General features: G+C 41.2%; 1 protein-coding gene and 1 long non-coding RNA gene across 5 annotated transcripts in view; one reads left to right on the top strand and one right to left on the bottom strand.

The window, feature by feature from the left end:
• The window catches only part of LOC111560099, an 87,431-nt gene that overhangs the window by 15,490 nt on the left and 55,366 nt on the right, over positions 1–16,575 (bottom strand). Inside the window, exon 6 of one of the 2 annotated variants that reach the window (XR_006596373.1) lies at positions 10,375–16,228. The exons of the other annotated variant lie outside the window; for it this stretch is intronic. This is a non-coding gene — a long non-coding RNA (uncharacterized LOC111560099). Of the gene's footprint in view, positions 1–10,374; positions 16,229–16,575 lie in introns of those variants that run through there. 2 annotated transcript variants of the gene reach the window in all.
• TRMT9B (tRNA methyltransferase 9B (putative)) overlaps positions 1–16,575 on the top strand; it is a 76,290-nt gene that overhangs the window by 37,940 nt on the left and 21,775 nt on the right. For all 3 annotated transcript variants that reach the window (XM_003984641.5, XM_019828348.3, XM_019828349.3), the window contains exon 2: positions 6,203–6,402. The gene's annotated coding sequence lies outside the window, so the exon portion shown is untranslated. The remainder of the gene's footprint in view (positions 1–6,202; positions 6,403–16,575) is intronic.

Below are 16,575 nucleotides of genomic sequence, written 5' to 3'. Positions count from 1 at the left end.
ATTGAGGATGATGTTAGCTGTGGACTTTTCATAAATGGCTTTTATGATGTTTAAGTATGTTCCTTCTATCCCAACTTTCTCAAGGGTTTTTATTAAGAAAGGGTGCTGGATTTTGTCAAATGGCTTTTCTGCATCGATTGACAGGATCATATGGTTCTTCTCTTTTATTAATGTGATGTATCACGTTGATTGATTTGCGAATGTTGAACCAGCCCTGCATCCCAGGAATGAATCCCACTTGATCATGGCGAATAATTCTTTTTATATGCTGTTGAATTTGATTTGCTAGTATCTTGTTGAGAATTTTTGCACCCATATTCATCAGGGATATTGGCCTGTAGTTCTTTTTTCACTGGGTCTCTGTCTGGTTTAGGAATCAAATATTGGCTTCATAGAATGAGTCTGGAAGTTTTCCTTCCCTTTCTATTTCTTGGAATAGCTTGAGAAGGATAGGTATTATCTCTGCTTTAAACGTCTGGTAGAACTCCCCTGGGAAGCCATCTGGTCCTGGACTCTTATTTGTTGGGAGATTTTTGATAACCGATTCAATTTCTTCGCTGGTTATGGGTCTGTTCAAGCTTTCTATTTCCTCCTGATTGAGTTTTGGAAGAGTGTGGGTGTTTAGGAATTTGTCCATTTCTTCCAGGTTGTCCAGTTTGTTGGCATATAATTTTTCATAGTATTCCCTGATAATTGTTTGTATCTCTGAGGGATTGGTTGTCATAATTCCATTTTCATTCATGATTTTATCTATTTGGGTCATCTCCCTTTTCTTTTTGAGAAGCCTGGCTAGAGGTTTATCAATTTTGTTTATTTTTTCAAAAAACCAACTCTTGATTTTGTTGATCTGCTCTACAGTTTTTTTAGATTCTATATTGCTTATTTATGCTCTGATCTTTATTATTTCTCTTCTTCTGCTGGGTTTAGGCTGTCTTTGCTGTTCTGCTTCTATTTCTGTTAGGTGTGCTGTTAGATTTTGTATTTGGGATTTTTCTTGTTTCTTGAGATAGGCCTGGATTGCAATGTATTTTCCTCTCAGGACTGCCTTTGCTGCATCCCAAAGCATTTGGATTGTTGTATTTTCATTTTTGTTTGTTTCCATTTATTTTTTAATTTCTTCTCTAATTGCCTGGTTTTCCCACTCATTCTTTAGTAGGGTGCTCTTTAACCTCCATGCTTTTGGAGGTTTTCCAGACTTTTTCCTGTGGTTGATTTCAAGCTTCATAGCATTGTGGTCTGAAAGTATGCATGGTATGATTTCAATTCTTGTAAACTTATGAAGGGCTGTTTTGTGACCCAGTATGTGATCTATCTTGGAGAATGTCCCATGTGCACTCGAGAAGAAAGTATATTCTGTTGCTTTGGGATGCAGAGTTCTAAATATATCTGTCAAGTCCATCTGATCCAATGTGTCATTCAGGGCCCTTGTTTCTTTATTGACCTTGTGTCTAGATGATCTATACATTATTGTAAGTGGAGTGTTAAAGTCCCCTGCAATTACCACATTCTTATCAATAAGGTTGCTTATGTTTATGAGTAATTGTTTTATATATTTGGGGGCTCCCGTATTCAGCGCATAGACATTTATAATTGTTAGCTCTTCCTGATGGATAGACCTGTAATTAGTATATAATGACCTTCTTCATCTCTTGTTACAGCCTTTAATTTAAAGTCTAGTTTGTCTGATATAAGTATGGCTACTCCAGCTTTCTTTTGACTTCCAGTGGCATGATAAATAGTTCTCCATCCCCTCACTCTCAACCTGAAGGTGTCCTCAGGTCTAAAATGAGTCTCTTGTAGACAGCAAATAGATGGGTCTTGTTTTCTTTTATCCATTCTGATACCCTATGTCTTTTGGTTGGCGCATTTAGTCCATTTACATTCAATATTATTATTCAAAGATACGGGTTTAGAGTCATTGTGATGTCTGTATGTTTTATGCTTGTAGCGATGTCTCTGGTACTTTGTCTCACAGGGTCCCCCTTAGGATCTCTTGTAGGGCTGGTTTAGTGGTGATGAATTCCTTCAGTTTTTGTTTGTTTGGGAAGACCTTTATCTCTCCTTCTATTCTAAATGACAGACTTGCTGGATAAAGGATTCTCAGCTGCGTATTTTTTCTGTTCATCATATGGAAGATCTCCTGCCATTCCTTTCTGGCCTGCCAAGTTTCAGAAGAAAGATCAGTCACGAGTCTTATAGGTCTCCCTTTATATGTTAGGGCACGTTTATCCCTCGCTGCTTTCAGAATTTTCTCTTTGTCCTTGTATTTTGCCAGTTTCACTATGGTATGTCGTGCAGAAGATCGATTCAAGTTACTTCTGAAGGGAGTTCTCTGTGCCTCTTGGATTTCAATGCCTTTTTCCTTCCCCAATTCAGGGAAGTTCTCAGCTATGATTTCTTCAAGTACACCTTCAGCATCTTTCCCTCTCTCTTCCTCCTCTGGAATACCAATTATGCGTAGATTATTTCTCTTTAGTGCATCTCTTAGTTCTCTGATTTTTCCCTCATACTCCTGGATTTTTTTCTCTCTCTTTTTCTCAGCTTCCTCTTTCTCCATAATTTTATGTTCTAGTTCACCTATTCTCTCCTCTGTCTCTTCAATCCGAGCTGTGGTCGTTTCCATTTTATTTTGCAGCTCGTTTATAGCATTTTTTAGCTCCTCCTGACTATTCCTTAGTCCCTTGATCTCTGTAGCAATAGATTCTGTGCTGTCCTCTATACTGTTTTCAAGCCCAGTGATTAATTTTATGACTATTATTCTAAATTCATTTTCTGTTATACTGTTTAAATCCTTTTTGATCAGTTCATTAGCTGTTGTTATTTTCTGGAGATTCTTTTGAGGGGAATTCTTCCGTTTGGTCATTTTGGATAGTCCCTGGAGTGGTGTGGGACTGCGGGGCACTTCCCCTGCGCTGTCTTGAGTAACTTGCGTTGGTGGGCGGGGCCGCAGTCAGACCTGATGTCTGCCCCCTGCCCACCACTGGGGCCACAGTCAGACTGGTGTGTACGTTCTCTTCTCCTCTCCTAGGGGCAGGATTCACTGTGGGGTGGCGTGGCCCGTCTGGGCTACTTGCACACTGCCAGGCTTGTGGTGCTGGGGATCTGGCGTACTAGCTGGGGTGGGTAGGCAAGGGGCACGGTGGGGGGGGGGGGGCAGGCTTAGCTCGCTTCTCCTTAGGTGATCCACTTCAGGAGAGGCCCGGTGGCGGCGGGAGGGAGTCAGACCCGCCGCCGGAGGGGTGGCTTCACAGAAGCACAGCGTTGGGTGTTTGCACGGTGCGAGCAAGTTCCCTGGCAGGAACTGGTTCCCTTTGGGATTTGGGCTGGGGGATAGGCGAGGGAGATGGCGCTGGTGAGCGCCTTTGTTCCCCGCCAAGCCGAGCTCTGTCGTCCGGGGCTCAACAACTCTCCCTCCCATCGTCTTCCAGCCTTCCCTCTCTCCGAGCAGAGCTGTTCGCTTACAACCTTCCAGGTGTTAAGTCCCGCTTGCTGTCCAAACACATTCCGTCTGGCCCCGCCACTTTTGCCAGCTGGACTCGGGGGCTCTGCTTGGCTGGTGGGCCACCCCTCTGCCCCGGCTCCCTCCCACCAGTCCGTGGAGCGCGCACCGCCTCTCTGTCCTTCCTAGTCTCTTCTGTGGGCCTCTCGTCTGCGCCTGGCTCCGGAGACTCTGTTCTGCTAGTCTTCTAGCGGTTTTCTGGGTTATTTAGGCAGGTGTAGGTGGAGTCTAAGTGACCAGCAGGACGTGGTGAGCCCAGCGTCCTCCTACGCTGCCATCTTCCTTATTGGGTAGATTCTAAAAGTTAACATAGGTTATATGCTTAAAACAGCCTGGATGATAGTAAATTATGAATGCGTGTGTGTGTGCGTGTCTTGCTATTAATTTACTTGAAGTTCATCAAAGAGAGTGTAATAGGTCTTGTTTCTTTTTTGCATATGCTGTTTTCTATGCCGAGAATCACCCACTCCCCCTTTATCTGACTTACCCTCTCTCTTCTGAACTCCTGCTCTGATGCCAGCCTTTCAAGGGAACCCTCACTGTCTGCCCCTGCTCCAGGCTGGACGAGTTACCTGTCCTATGTGCTCCTATAGTACCTGGATCATAATATTCATTACACCAGATATGGGACCAAGGCATTTGTGGTTTTGAAGAATTTTAAGTGACCTAAAGGGCTATGATGTTTAGTAATTTGTAGTGGGGTTAATTATATATATCATAAGACTATTAGGATTAAATAAGGTACAGTATACGTTTGGGGATTCAGAAGCTCTCAGGATATATCCATTCCCAAAGTCAAGTTTCTACCATATTTTAGTTTTCTATTTCTTTGTATTGTTTCTCATATTAAATTTTGGGTTCCTGAATGGACAGATTGTTTTATCTCTATCCCTAGTGCCTTATATGTACAAGAAACTTAATAATTCCTGAGTGAATGTGTAAAAGAATGAATTTTTATGTATCTCAAAACTGACTTGGCCCTTAAGCCATAATTTTGAGGTGCTGAGCCATTTCCCCAGGGAAGAGCACACATGGCTAACTGCAAAATTTCAGAAGGTTTGAGTTATAAACCTTTGCCCTAGAAGATAGTTTCCTATTTATTCAGGAAAAAAGGAGAAGATAATACATTTTTTAATACTAACTACTCTAGAGATAGATGGCTAATATAGTTAAAGGACTCATCTGAATTCAACATTTTAAACGGAATATACTAACCTCTTTTGTCTTTGCCCAGCAACTTCTTGGAGAAGATAAAACGATTCACACATTTTCAACAGAAGCAGATTTGGATCATAATTTAGTAAACGTGAGGAAAGTCAGTTATATGTATAGGTGTTGGAAGGATGATTTGGGCATAGAGAAATCTTCCCCACCCCTGCTCCCACCCAAGTAGTTAACAGATGCCTTCTGCACTGTCTGCAATTCCTTTCGTTAGCTACTTTTACTGACCCATCTTCAGTGGTGTATCTGAGAGGGTTAATTCATTTAGGCACTAATGCCTGAAGGAAAGGCATAGCCAGCCAAGTTGGCTGATGACAATGGAGTGCTTAGGTCAGGACATGGAAGGGTGAATCCTAGCAGAGAGCATTTATTTTGGGGACTGGCATGAGGGCTCGGTAAACAAACGTCATCTCCTTTAGGATAAAGGTAGGCTTTAAAACCGCATGAGGAAAGATGAGATCCTTTGATTAATAGCTCTTTCAAGACCCTTCTTAAATGTTCTTCTAAAAGTCAGGCTTTGTGGTTCTCGGTGGCACAGAGCATATACCTGATATGACTGAGAGATGACTGTGGCTTAAATGTATAGGCATATTCTGAAGACCCAGAAGCTTTCCAGAGCACATCCCGATCAGTGATAATTAGATCCGGACCAAGATTGGGGTGGAGTGAAGAGCAGGGGGAGGTTGGGGGAAGCCACATGCATGCCCCACCCCCCACCATCCTGAGAATCACTGTGTATATAAGAGGTGCAGCGTGTGGTAGTGAGGTATTCACACAAAGAATACGAAGACTAGGGAAAATGGTGGAGAACTGTGAACTACATTAAGGTCCATTTGCTTCATTTACAGATAAGGAATCCGGCCCGAGGTATTACAGAATTGGCTTTTCTGCCACACCAGGCATCTCTCCAGACCTTATTTTATACCCCAAGACTTATACATTGCAAAATGCTTTTTGGCATACAAGGTCCTTTTTTTTTTTTTTTTAAGTAACTAAGTCTTCTGATGGGTTTCATGACAGACCTACTGTACTACGTACTATGAAAAAAGAAAAATAAATGGGAACAACGAAGAATAGGAGTAATTCTTAAAGTGATGCGGAAGTAGCTGGTATTCTGAACAAATACTGAGCAAACAGTACTGGAATGATTTAATGCAGTTTAGTAATACTGTCTGAAATAGTATCCATTTCATTAAGCCATGGGATTCAGAGTTGACTCTCCAGGCTGGTAATTTTTCTAGGAACCAGATGAAATCATTCAATGTAATTTGGGGAGACAGTACTGTATATTTTATAGAGAGCTTAGGAATTAATTCAGAAACTGCTCTTATAGTTCTGGCATACTCCATGTATGAACAGTTCTTTCTAATCCCATCTTCCCTGGGTAGTTTATGTGGAGGTCAAGAGGTCACCCTGGGCTGTAGCTGGTTCAATATTTTTGTTACGTAAAATGACATTCAGTATTTGTGTTTTTCCTAATAGGGCTTGTGTTCACTTGAACGACTCATGCAGAATTGCTTCATCGCGTGAAGGACCTCGCTGTTTGATTTCCCTCCTACTACTTTTCCTTTACATCACACACCGAGAAAGTCATGAGCAAAAATTGTCACTCTCTGAGGGTAGAAACTACCATGATTCACAAAGACAAGAAGTAAGTTTCCTGTCATCACAAGATGACTCAGGTTAGTAGCTTTTGTTATTGCAATTCAAATAACATGAGGGTGTAGGGCACTATGCAAACCTAATTAGGCCCCGTGTCTCTACTTTTAAATTTATGATGATGTGATATAAAGGAAGCTGGAGTTTATTTTTGCACTAGGCAATAAAAACCAGTTTGAAAATAGTTGTACAGGGTAAGTTAAAATTGCAAGAATATATTTAGTATTTTTTTAGAGAGGAAAATGCTTTTCTCATAAAGAGTGTTATTAAATGATCATTTTTATCATAGAAAAGTTTGCAAGCTGTACTTGGAGGTAATATGTAGATGTTAAGTTTTTTTTTTTTTTTAATATTTTTTTTTCAACGTTTATTTATTTTTGGGACAGAGAGAGACAGAGCATGAACGGGGGAGGGGCAGAGAGAGAGGGAGACACAGAATCAGAAACAGGCTCCAGGCTCTGAGCTGTCAGCCCAGAGCCCGACGCGGGGCTCGAACTCACGGACCGCGAGATCGTGACCTGGCTGAAGTCGGACGCTTAACCGACTGCGCCACCCAGGCGCCCCTGTAGATGTTAAGTTTTAAGGATTGTGGATTAAAAGGTTAAAAAAAACAAACCACAAACACTCATGTATTTTTTTATAATCAAGTCTTTGAACTGTCCTGACCAACTTGTGTTGTTGTGTTAGAATTGCAGTTTGAGGGGCGCCTGGGTGGCTCATTCGGTTATGCGGCCGACTTCGGCTCAGGTCATGGTCTCGCGGTCCGTGAGTTCGAGCCCCGCGTCGGGCTCTGTGCTGACAGCTCAGAGCCTGGAGCCTGTTTCAGATTCTGTGTCTCCCTCTCTCTGACCCTCCCCCGTTCATGCTCTGTCTCTGTCTCAAAAATAAATATTAAAAAAAAAAAAGAGAGAATTGCAGTTTGAGTAGGTCTTTGAAATTTAAAGCAGCATTGTGTTCTCTTTTTTAATATTGTGTCTTCTGTGGGATTTAGAAATAGGAGAACAATTTAAATGCTTACGCTTGCTTTTAGTTACAAAAATGTGACTTCTGCATGCCTACGGTAGGTCTGTAAAACAAGGGTCTACCAGGACAGGAAATCCTGAAATACAAAACACAACTGGGAAAGCTCGGTCTTAGCCCTGTTTCCTCCCAGTGCCTGTTGCCCCCTGCAGGGCATTTATGATTTTCGATCAAAGACTCGAGCACCTGTTTGTCTGGAGTAAAGTATTGTTGTCTTGCAGAAGGAGCGAAGGAAAGAGCTTAATGATACATTGATTCTACGGTTAATATTGAGTGTCTGCTCTGTGCTGAGCATTATCCCAAGCACTCTGTGATATACACAAGAGGTCATGTTCTAGTTCCTGCCCTCCAAGAGCTTCTAATCTAGTTGGGCACATATACAAAGCTGAGAATTCAAGATGGTATCAGGAGAAATGTCCTAAGAGTGACAGAGATAATAAATATGCAGAACACAGAAAGAGTGGGGGAGCTGGTTTATACCTATGGCTCTCCATGAAGTCTTTATGGAGGCGGAAAAAGCTTGCTAGACATTGAAGGCCAGGTAAGATTTTGGAAGCGGAAGGTGATAGAGCATTTCAGATGACAGAGAACAGTCTGTTGGCTTTAGCAAAGACCTGAACGAGGAGCTCTTTTAAGACCCACTCAGGGAAGGGCGAGTAGAGGTCTTTGGGTAGAATCCGAGAATTTGAGATATGGTAGCACCAAGATATAAGATCTGGGAACACAGACTGGGACCTGGTCATGGAGGGCTTTGAATGCCAGACTAAGGAGTGCAAGATTTTTCCTACAGAGAGCAGAGGCCCCTGAAAAGTTTTCAACAGGGAGGGGATATTATTAAATGGCCATTATTAGAAAATTATCCAGCGTTGGCAGGAAACAGAGATTCTAAACTGCTTTTCTTGGGTTCATGGAGGGAAAACGACAAGCTGCAGCCATGAAGCCAGGAGTAACACATATGCTGGGTGGTCCCTGAAGTCACCTCTTACTACAAGAGCACAAAGTGTCGCCAGCAAGTTAATGAGGAGGAGGGGTGCAACTCCCAGTGTTATGGACACCTGAGATGAGGGGGAGGGGGAGGCAAGGGGGACAGAGAGACCGGAAGGTTGTAACAGCAACTCATATACTAGGTTGTGGCAGAACAAAACAGAAGGGCAGGAGATAGCAAAGATGGCTGGACTACTGCACCCGGGATCTTCTCTTAGGCTAGCATGGTTCCCACAGGACGCTGCCATCCCAGTGTCCCCAGTGTCCCAGGGCTCTGACAAGGGTCTCTGCATCTGTTTGTGGCAAGTCCTGTCGGAACACCGGTGACCACGGTGCATCTCCTCCACTGTGGCACCCCGAGGTGCATGTTGTGGTCGCAAAGACACGTTCAAGTCCGTAACGAAGTCCGTTGGCAGCAAATGTCAAAACAAACTCTCCCTCAGGCACGAAGGACGGATTTGTTGGGAGTGTACTGAGTAGCTGATAGAAGAAAGAGCTGCAAACCAAACCTCAGGAAAGGCAGCCCTTGGAAGAAACCCTGAGGATCTTTCCTTTAGGCTTGTGCCCTAAGTGATTGGGCTCCGACTACCTCTTATCAGTTTCCCAGGGGAGAGAGAATGACTGTCCTAGATCGCATCACATGTCCACCCCTGGTGTATGTGACCAGCGGACCCCAGCATCACTTGGAATCTGAGAGAGGGGCAGTTTCTCAAAGGAAGAAAGGATAAGCAGAAGTTTTTAAAAGTATTTAACCTCTAGGGGCGCCTGGGTGGCTCAGTCAGTTGAGCATCTGACTTCGGCTCAGGTCATGATCTCACAGTTCGTGGGTTCGAGCCCTGTGTGGGGCTCTGTGCTGACAGCTCAGAGCCTGGAGCCTGCTTCAGATTCTGTGTCTCCCTCTCTCTCTGTCCCTCCCCTGCTACTACTCTGTCTCTCAAAAATAAATGAAACATTAAAAAAAAAAGTATTTAACCTTTTAAAAGTTCTGGGATTTCAAATAATGGTCATAAGTTCATGGCTTCAGGCTTGGGGAGAAATCAGCTCTTTTGCAGAATCTCAGATTCCCAATATTATTTTTCCACAACTACCTCTGGCAGACCCTCAGCTCTTCCAAACTAAAGTTTTACTATTAAAAAACAGACAGACAAATAAACAAGTATTAACTAGAAAATTACCTCCAGCAATCCCTTCATGCTTTAGGGTCCACACATTAGTGTCCTTTCTCCCTCCCACTCTCCTTTTTTTTCCTTTGGTAGCAGTCCATTCTTCAAACACATCAAGTGGCCTGAAGCGATTTGATTTTTATGCCCTAGTGGTATTAGAAACAGGGCCTTAAGAAAAATAGTGCCATGCCCAGCTTTGGGTGATCTTTCAATTGATGCTTCTTGTAAGTGCACTTTAACTGAGTTCTAGGGTGGCGATCCCCACTTCTAGTGCACTCATTTGGGGAAGTGTTACTTTACATACAAGCAGGGCTCACGATTTCCTTTTTAACAATTTCCAGTTACACTGGAAATGAACATAATATATTAAACGCCAACGTAATACAATTCCAGACTTCTAGAGCAAGGGTTTTTAAGCTTCTTTGGCATTATTTTGAACGTTAATTTTTTAAAACAAGGGTCTAAGCAAATCTCAGTAACAAGTTGTCAGAGTCTAACTTCTATGATTAATGGTAATACATTCTATGAACAATAAATATTAGAATGTATTAACTTGGTTCTGAGCCCTAATTGAAATAGATATAAAATTAATAAAAACATACAATTCCATATTCTATCTCTTCTTTCCTATTTTTGTTTTTAAATTTTTTTAACGTTTATTCATTTTCTGAGAGACAGAGAGAGACAGAGCATGAGCAGGAAAGGGGCAGAGAGAAGGAGACACAGAATCCGAAGCAGGCTCCAGGCTCTGAGCTGTCAGCACAAAGCCCAATGCGGGGCTCGAACTCACCAACTGAGAGATCGTGACCTGAGCCAAAGTCAGACACTTAACTGACTGAGTCACCCAGGCACCCCTCTTCTTTATTTTTATCCCTATAAAATTGGAACTCTTAGATCTTTGTCTACTTTTCCTCCTTTCCATGTCTTGATTCTTTTGTATTAACCTATAGGAAGCACACGGTCATCATTTGATATATATTTGTCTTCCTTTTTCTTCTCTTTTTCTCTTCCCCTAGTGCCTTTCTCCTTTTCCTTGTCATTCCGTGTTTCTCCTTTAAAAAGAAAAACTGTATTGGCACATATTTCTGGCTCCTTTCTTTGTTTTTGGGGAGAACCCTGTTTCTTCTGTTACGTATGCGTTGTTCAGGAGATTAACTGTCCAAGTATCAGGCTCCAAATTGCCGTTTCCTTGGTTCCAAGGCTTATAAATATTGTGAAATCATTCAGAAAGATTTTATTCTCCAATAAGCTCAGCAGGTTTTTCCAATAAGTGTACTCACAGACAGCCACATAAACAACTGGCTAAACATTCCAGCTGATCGACATAGGAGTAATAAATCAGGGAATTTCAGTTTGTCCAAACATTTCTAACAAAGTACTGAAGTAGCTGAGAAGTATGCTAATGACTGACAGTCACAACAGAACGAGGTAATTAGAGAATGATGGTAAGTAAGAATAGGACCCACACACTGTTATAAGCTGAGGATAAGGCAGCATCCTTCCTGGATTCTTTACATAATTTCTGTTCCCATCCATTTATTGATATCTCTAATCCTCATATATCAATTAGTTGTGACTTGGAGGCTGTAGCTAACATAATTCATCCTTAATTTCACATCGAATGTTTAGAGAAAGCTATTCAGTATCTAGTAAACACACGAATCTAATGTTGGTAAAATGAGTTTCTTTTCTTGAGTGGACCAATGGGGTCACTGACCTGCTGCCGTAATATCACATCTTTTCTAAGAGCAAATATACTTTTTTTTCACTGGTTACTGGATAATCTGACATCAGACATCATCTTAAATTATTAAGAAATCCTCAGTTAATTTCCCTATACCGTCTCCATAAAGGTTGCCAGCAAGGTGTTTGTGAACCAGAATTATTGTGTGGGTTGTTGAGGTCATAGTGCTTGGGTTCACATCGCAAGCACTGGGTTTATCTGTGTTTCTTTAGGTCTTTTTTATGTTCTTCAATAAAGTTTTATAATTTTATTCCAAGAAAAAAGAGAAAAGAAATCCTCAGTTAAATTTCTTCTGAGCTAAAAATGCGCTCCGCAGTTTTTTGTACATACTATTACATAATCTAATTTCATGGGGATACTGCCTTGAAATAAAATCCCCACTCATCTTTGAACCTAGTGATCTCCAGTTTCTAGGCGTCCCCAAGAAGGCACTAAATGAATGGCATTCATTCATCCTGGGAGTGGCAGGACACAGCTGAGAAAGAATACTCTGCTCAGCTTTGAGTTTTAAAATGCTTTAAAGTACATAATAAGACAACTGTCTGAAAGTGAAAGGGTTTTCTTAAATTGAAATATAGAGAAAAGTACATGTAAGTGTACACAAAATAAGCACACTTGTGTAACCAGAACCCAGATCAAGAAATAGAATATTATCCGCACCCCAGGACAGTTCTCCCATGCTCCTTTGCAATTACTACACCTCCTGGTAACCATTATCCCACTTCTAATGGCAAAGATTTGTTTTACCTGGTTTTGTACTTTCCATAAATGGAATCCTACACTTGATACTCCTTGTGTCTTTCTCTTTTAACATTACATTTATGAGATTGATCCATCTCATTGCATACAGTCACAGACTTTTCATTCTTGTTGCTCTACAATATTTCATTTCATGAATCCATTACAATTTATTTGATCATTCTATTCATATTAGGCATACAGATATTTTCCATGTTTGCGCTGTTTTGAAGAGTGCTATGTGGAAATTCTGTCTCTTGGTGAACATGTGTGTGCATTTCTTTTGGATATGTATACACATACATAAAGAGTAGAATCTCTGAGCCATAGGATATGCATAGGTTTGGCTTTGGTTGTCACTTGCCAAGTAATCTTCCAAACAGGCTGACACGGTTTACACTTTTACTAGCAGCACATTCTAATTCTGGCAGCCCCATGTTCTCACCAACACTTCATATTCTCATTTTTCTTCATATTAGCCATTCTCTCATGTAAGTGTCACACTGTGGTTTTATTCTGCAACTGCCTGTTATGAATGAAGATGAGAACCTTTTCATGTGTTTCCTGCCCATCTCCTGCCCACTGTGAAGTTCTGGGGGGGGGGGGAGGGTTGCCCATGTTTATATTGAGTTATCGGTCTCTTGATTAATGATGTGGAAGAATTCTTTGTATTCTGGATACAAGTCCTTCGTCAGATGTACGTACTGTGACTATCTTCTCACATCCTGTGGGTTGAATTTTCACTCTCCTACTAATGTCTTAGTTTTAATATAGTCTAACTTATTTATTTTCCCTTTTATGGTTAGTGCTTTCAAGGACCTGTTCAAGAAATCTTAACCTACCTCAAGATTCTATAGATGTTCTCTCTCTTCTTCTAAAAGCTATATTGTTTTACCTCATAGCAAGAGGCTTTAATTCAGAAATATACTCAGTAGGTATTGTGAGATGGAATTAAATAAGAAAAAAAAAAAACCAAGTGTGTTTTCCATTGAGCCAAAACATGGAACACTGACTGCAGAGAAAATAACGGTGCAGAAAGAAACTCAGGATAAAATGTAACAGAAGTTCCCGTCACAAACAAAAGACAAATCCCTTCTGGTGATTGGGCCATGAGTTTAGAGGCTGTTACCTCAGTCTCTGAGCTGACTTTCTAGGAATGGTTACTATAGACACTGTTCTGACAATACGCAGCCATATGACTCCTCCCTAGGGACAAGGAGCCACTCCTGGGGATAAAACAAGGTCTCTCAGCATTCCCTGTGTTCTCTGTAGGTCAAGTGCAATGTCTCATCTCCTTGATGAGATGCTAGGAAAATCTTTTCTCGTGAAGCCTTTTCAACTCCTCTGAATATTTTTACTGTTTATACATTTGTGTGGTACGTGTATAGTTTGACAACAATCGCTAGAAGTATTTCATCTTTTGGTGCTCACATCAAATCTCAAGGTTGCGTTTGGAATTGTGGGTATTGGACATATGTCTCAGTGTGCACCCATACATCCCGGTTTCTTTACCCAGAAACATGGCATTAAGAAAAACTAAAAGGTGGGAGGGATGGCTTACAGAGAGGCGCAAGGAAACTGTGTGGGTGATGGCTATGTTCATTATCATAATTGTCTCATGGTGCTCAAGGTATGTACATCTAAAACTTACCCAATTGCACACTTTAATATGTGCAGTTAGTCATATGTCAGTTGTACCTAAACTGTTAAAAATAAAATAAAAAAAAATAAAAAAATATATAGTTTATTTGGCTGGAGTTTCATTTTCCATTTACTCATTAAATGTGGTTAGACCTGTTATATTTAAATCTAGTGCTAAGCAAAGATGTATATTTAACGTTGTTTCTTTAGTAGTTCAGAATCTGGTAGAGTTACTTAAGTCATTATAATACTTGGTAGACTATGAAACACATCGATTTAGGGATGAAGGAAATTACATTTATTTGAGAAGTTTGGAGAAAACCACAGGCAAAAGTCACTTCTTGGCTCACAATATTAAATTAAGTTTTAAAAAGTGGGATATAGTACTATATCCTGTTTTCTCCCAATTTTGTTACATCTATAGTAAAGAGGAAAATGTTAATGTTTATGAAGAAAAAAGTAGGATAGACTCACATAGTCACAAGGTCCTTTTTAATAGCATAGGATTGATAGTCTTTGTTTTATCATTACTTATTCGGCATTTATGATGGCCTGTTTATTCCCCCCTTTTTTGGCTTAAAACACACATCATGTCTGTCCATCAAGAGAAATCGCTCGGTGGGGGGGGGGGGGGGGTGTGTCCTACATCACTATTTCCATAATTTTGCAGAGACATGGAAAAGGGTACTGGAGCTATAGGCCAGCTCATAAAGCTTCTCCCCAGGTGTAATCCACATCTTTTCTGATATTTAATGGTCAAAACAAGACACATAGCTTTGCCTGAATGAAGTTGACTGGGGAAGTGCTATCCTGATCACATGCCCAGAACAGGACATCTAAACATGTGTGACTTCTTAATGATGACCCAGTGGCTAGAAGAATTGCTGATGTCCTTCTCTTTGTACCTCTGTCCATGGGAAATACATCAAGGCACTGACCTCTTTTGTTAGTTTCCTATCACTTTCTCTCCTCTCTTCCATTTTCTAAGGACTACAAACTAGAAGTAGAACAGAAAAAGAAAGCTCTTGGTAGAAGTAATGCTGAACTAGAGAGGACTCTTGTGCTGGCCAGGTCAGAAACCCAACAAGAGTAAGCACAAACGGAACAGACTGACCCTGAGTTGGGTAGGAGGAGTAGCCCCCAGGACTGCAGGAACCAAAGTTTCCGGGAACAGAACCAGGATTTTATGCTTGCCATGATTCTTTTTCCCACCGCATTGGTCTCTCGTCTATTCACTTTGCCTCACTTCATTCTCTTCTACCTAAAGACAGATCTTTGCTATGTGGGGAAAGTTAGCCACTGGCAGCCCGACCTTCACATCTTTACAGCTCTGTAATGCCAGAGGTGGGGCCACTTGTTCTTTAGCTCCACACGGAGCTATCTCAAGGAAGGACTCTGATTGGCTCACCTTGCATCGCCTTGAACCAACGATTGTGTCCCGGGATAGAGATAACCATGTTTGGCCAGGCCTGGGTCCCCTGCTCATCCAGGAAGGACAAGATACAAATTATCGGAAGAAAGGGGGTTGTGACAAATAAAATAATAGCTACTCTAAAAGATATGCCTAGAGGGATCTTTTAAAATTATAAAACCAGGGGTGCCGGGGTGGCTCAGTTGGTTAAGCCTTGGACTCTTGATTTTGGCTAAGGTCATGATCTCACCGTCATTGGAGGATGCCCAGAGTCAGTCTCTGTACTGGGCATGGAGCCTGCTTAAGATTCTTTCTTTCTTTCTCTCCCTCCCTCCCTCCCTCTACCCCTCCCTTACATGTGTGCACTCTCTAGAAAAAAAAAATTAAAAAATAAAAATTTTAAAAATTGTAAATCCAATCATGTTACCTACCTCCCCCAACCCATCTACCAACTTAAAACTATTTTCTACTTTCTATTGCACTTAAAATAAAATCCAAATTAGTGCTTTGAATTTTCAGTGTATTACTACATCTGACTTCCCCTTACCTTTCAAATTATTTTCCCTTGTCTCATGACTCACCAACAAGGCATCAGCTAGCTACAAGGGCCTAGAATTTGACAGCCCACAGGTTAAAAAGCCTGGCTAAACCTAACCCTATCTCCCTAGCTTCACCCTGAACCCCACTCTATTTTATAGTACCAACCTCACTAGCTTAATCACATGATCTAATCCACAAGGAATTTGCTTATATGCATAAAATTCATGTGGAAAATATTGCAGGAAATTTAAATCCAGTGTTAAAAATGTCACCTTGGATAGCCCCAGCTCCACAAATCAGTTTCACAGCTAATCATTCTGCAGTATATACTCTTAACTGTAAAATACAATAAAAACAAAGTGGACTTACATTGTTCACACACTTTAAAAGAGCTCCTTGTTTACGGTAGAGGCCAGGCAGTTTGGGAGAGGACGTAGTGAAAGGTCTCCAAGGGGTACTGTTCAGATACTACAAATTCTGATCTTGCAGGTAGAGCCAGATTGAAGATAATTGTGTTTATGTTGACTGCCAATTACCATGTGCAAGTAAAAGAAAGTAAAATTTATTTGTTTTAGGGTTCCTCCAAATTGTATTGCCGGATCTGATTCCTTGAGGGAAAAAAAAAATTTAAGCAGACGTAAGTCTACTGAGATGTTGATTAAAAAGAAAAGCGCTCAGTGTTTGGGTTTTTCTAGTGTGTAGGCAGTTATAGCCGGCCATATGTTTACTTTGTAAATTCCAGTTGAGGGTGCAATATAAGCTGTTTCAGTTTGGGTGGAAGTTTTGTCAGACCTCACAAATGAGATTTGTACTCTGTTAGGAGTTTGCCAGATTTTTCTGCAGGGGCTGTGGGCAGCCCGTAGTAATTAAGGATAGTCTACTGCTCATTTGTTTTCTTAAGAGTCAATCCTGAAAAGCTCTTCCTTGCCATAGAATGGATGAGGGAATTGAAATA

This window comes from Felis catus, chromosome B1, assembly GCF_018350175.1.
Source record: "Felis catus isolate Fca126 chromosome B1, F.catus_Fca126_mat1.0, whole genome shotgun sequence".
In the NCBI taxonomy this organism is placed as follows: domain Eukaryota; kingdom Metazoa; phylum Chordata; class Mammalia; order Carnivora; family Felidae; genus Felis; species Felis catus.
The sequence above is the reverse complement of the archived record's forward strand: the minus strand, read 5'-3'. Positions and strand labels throughout refer to the sequence as shown.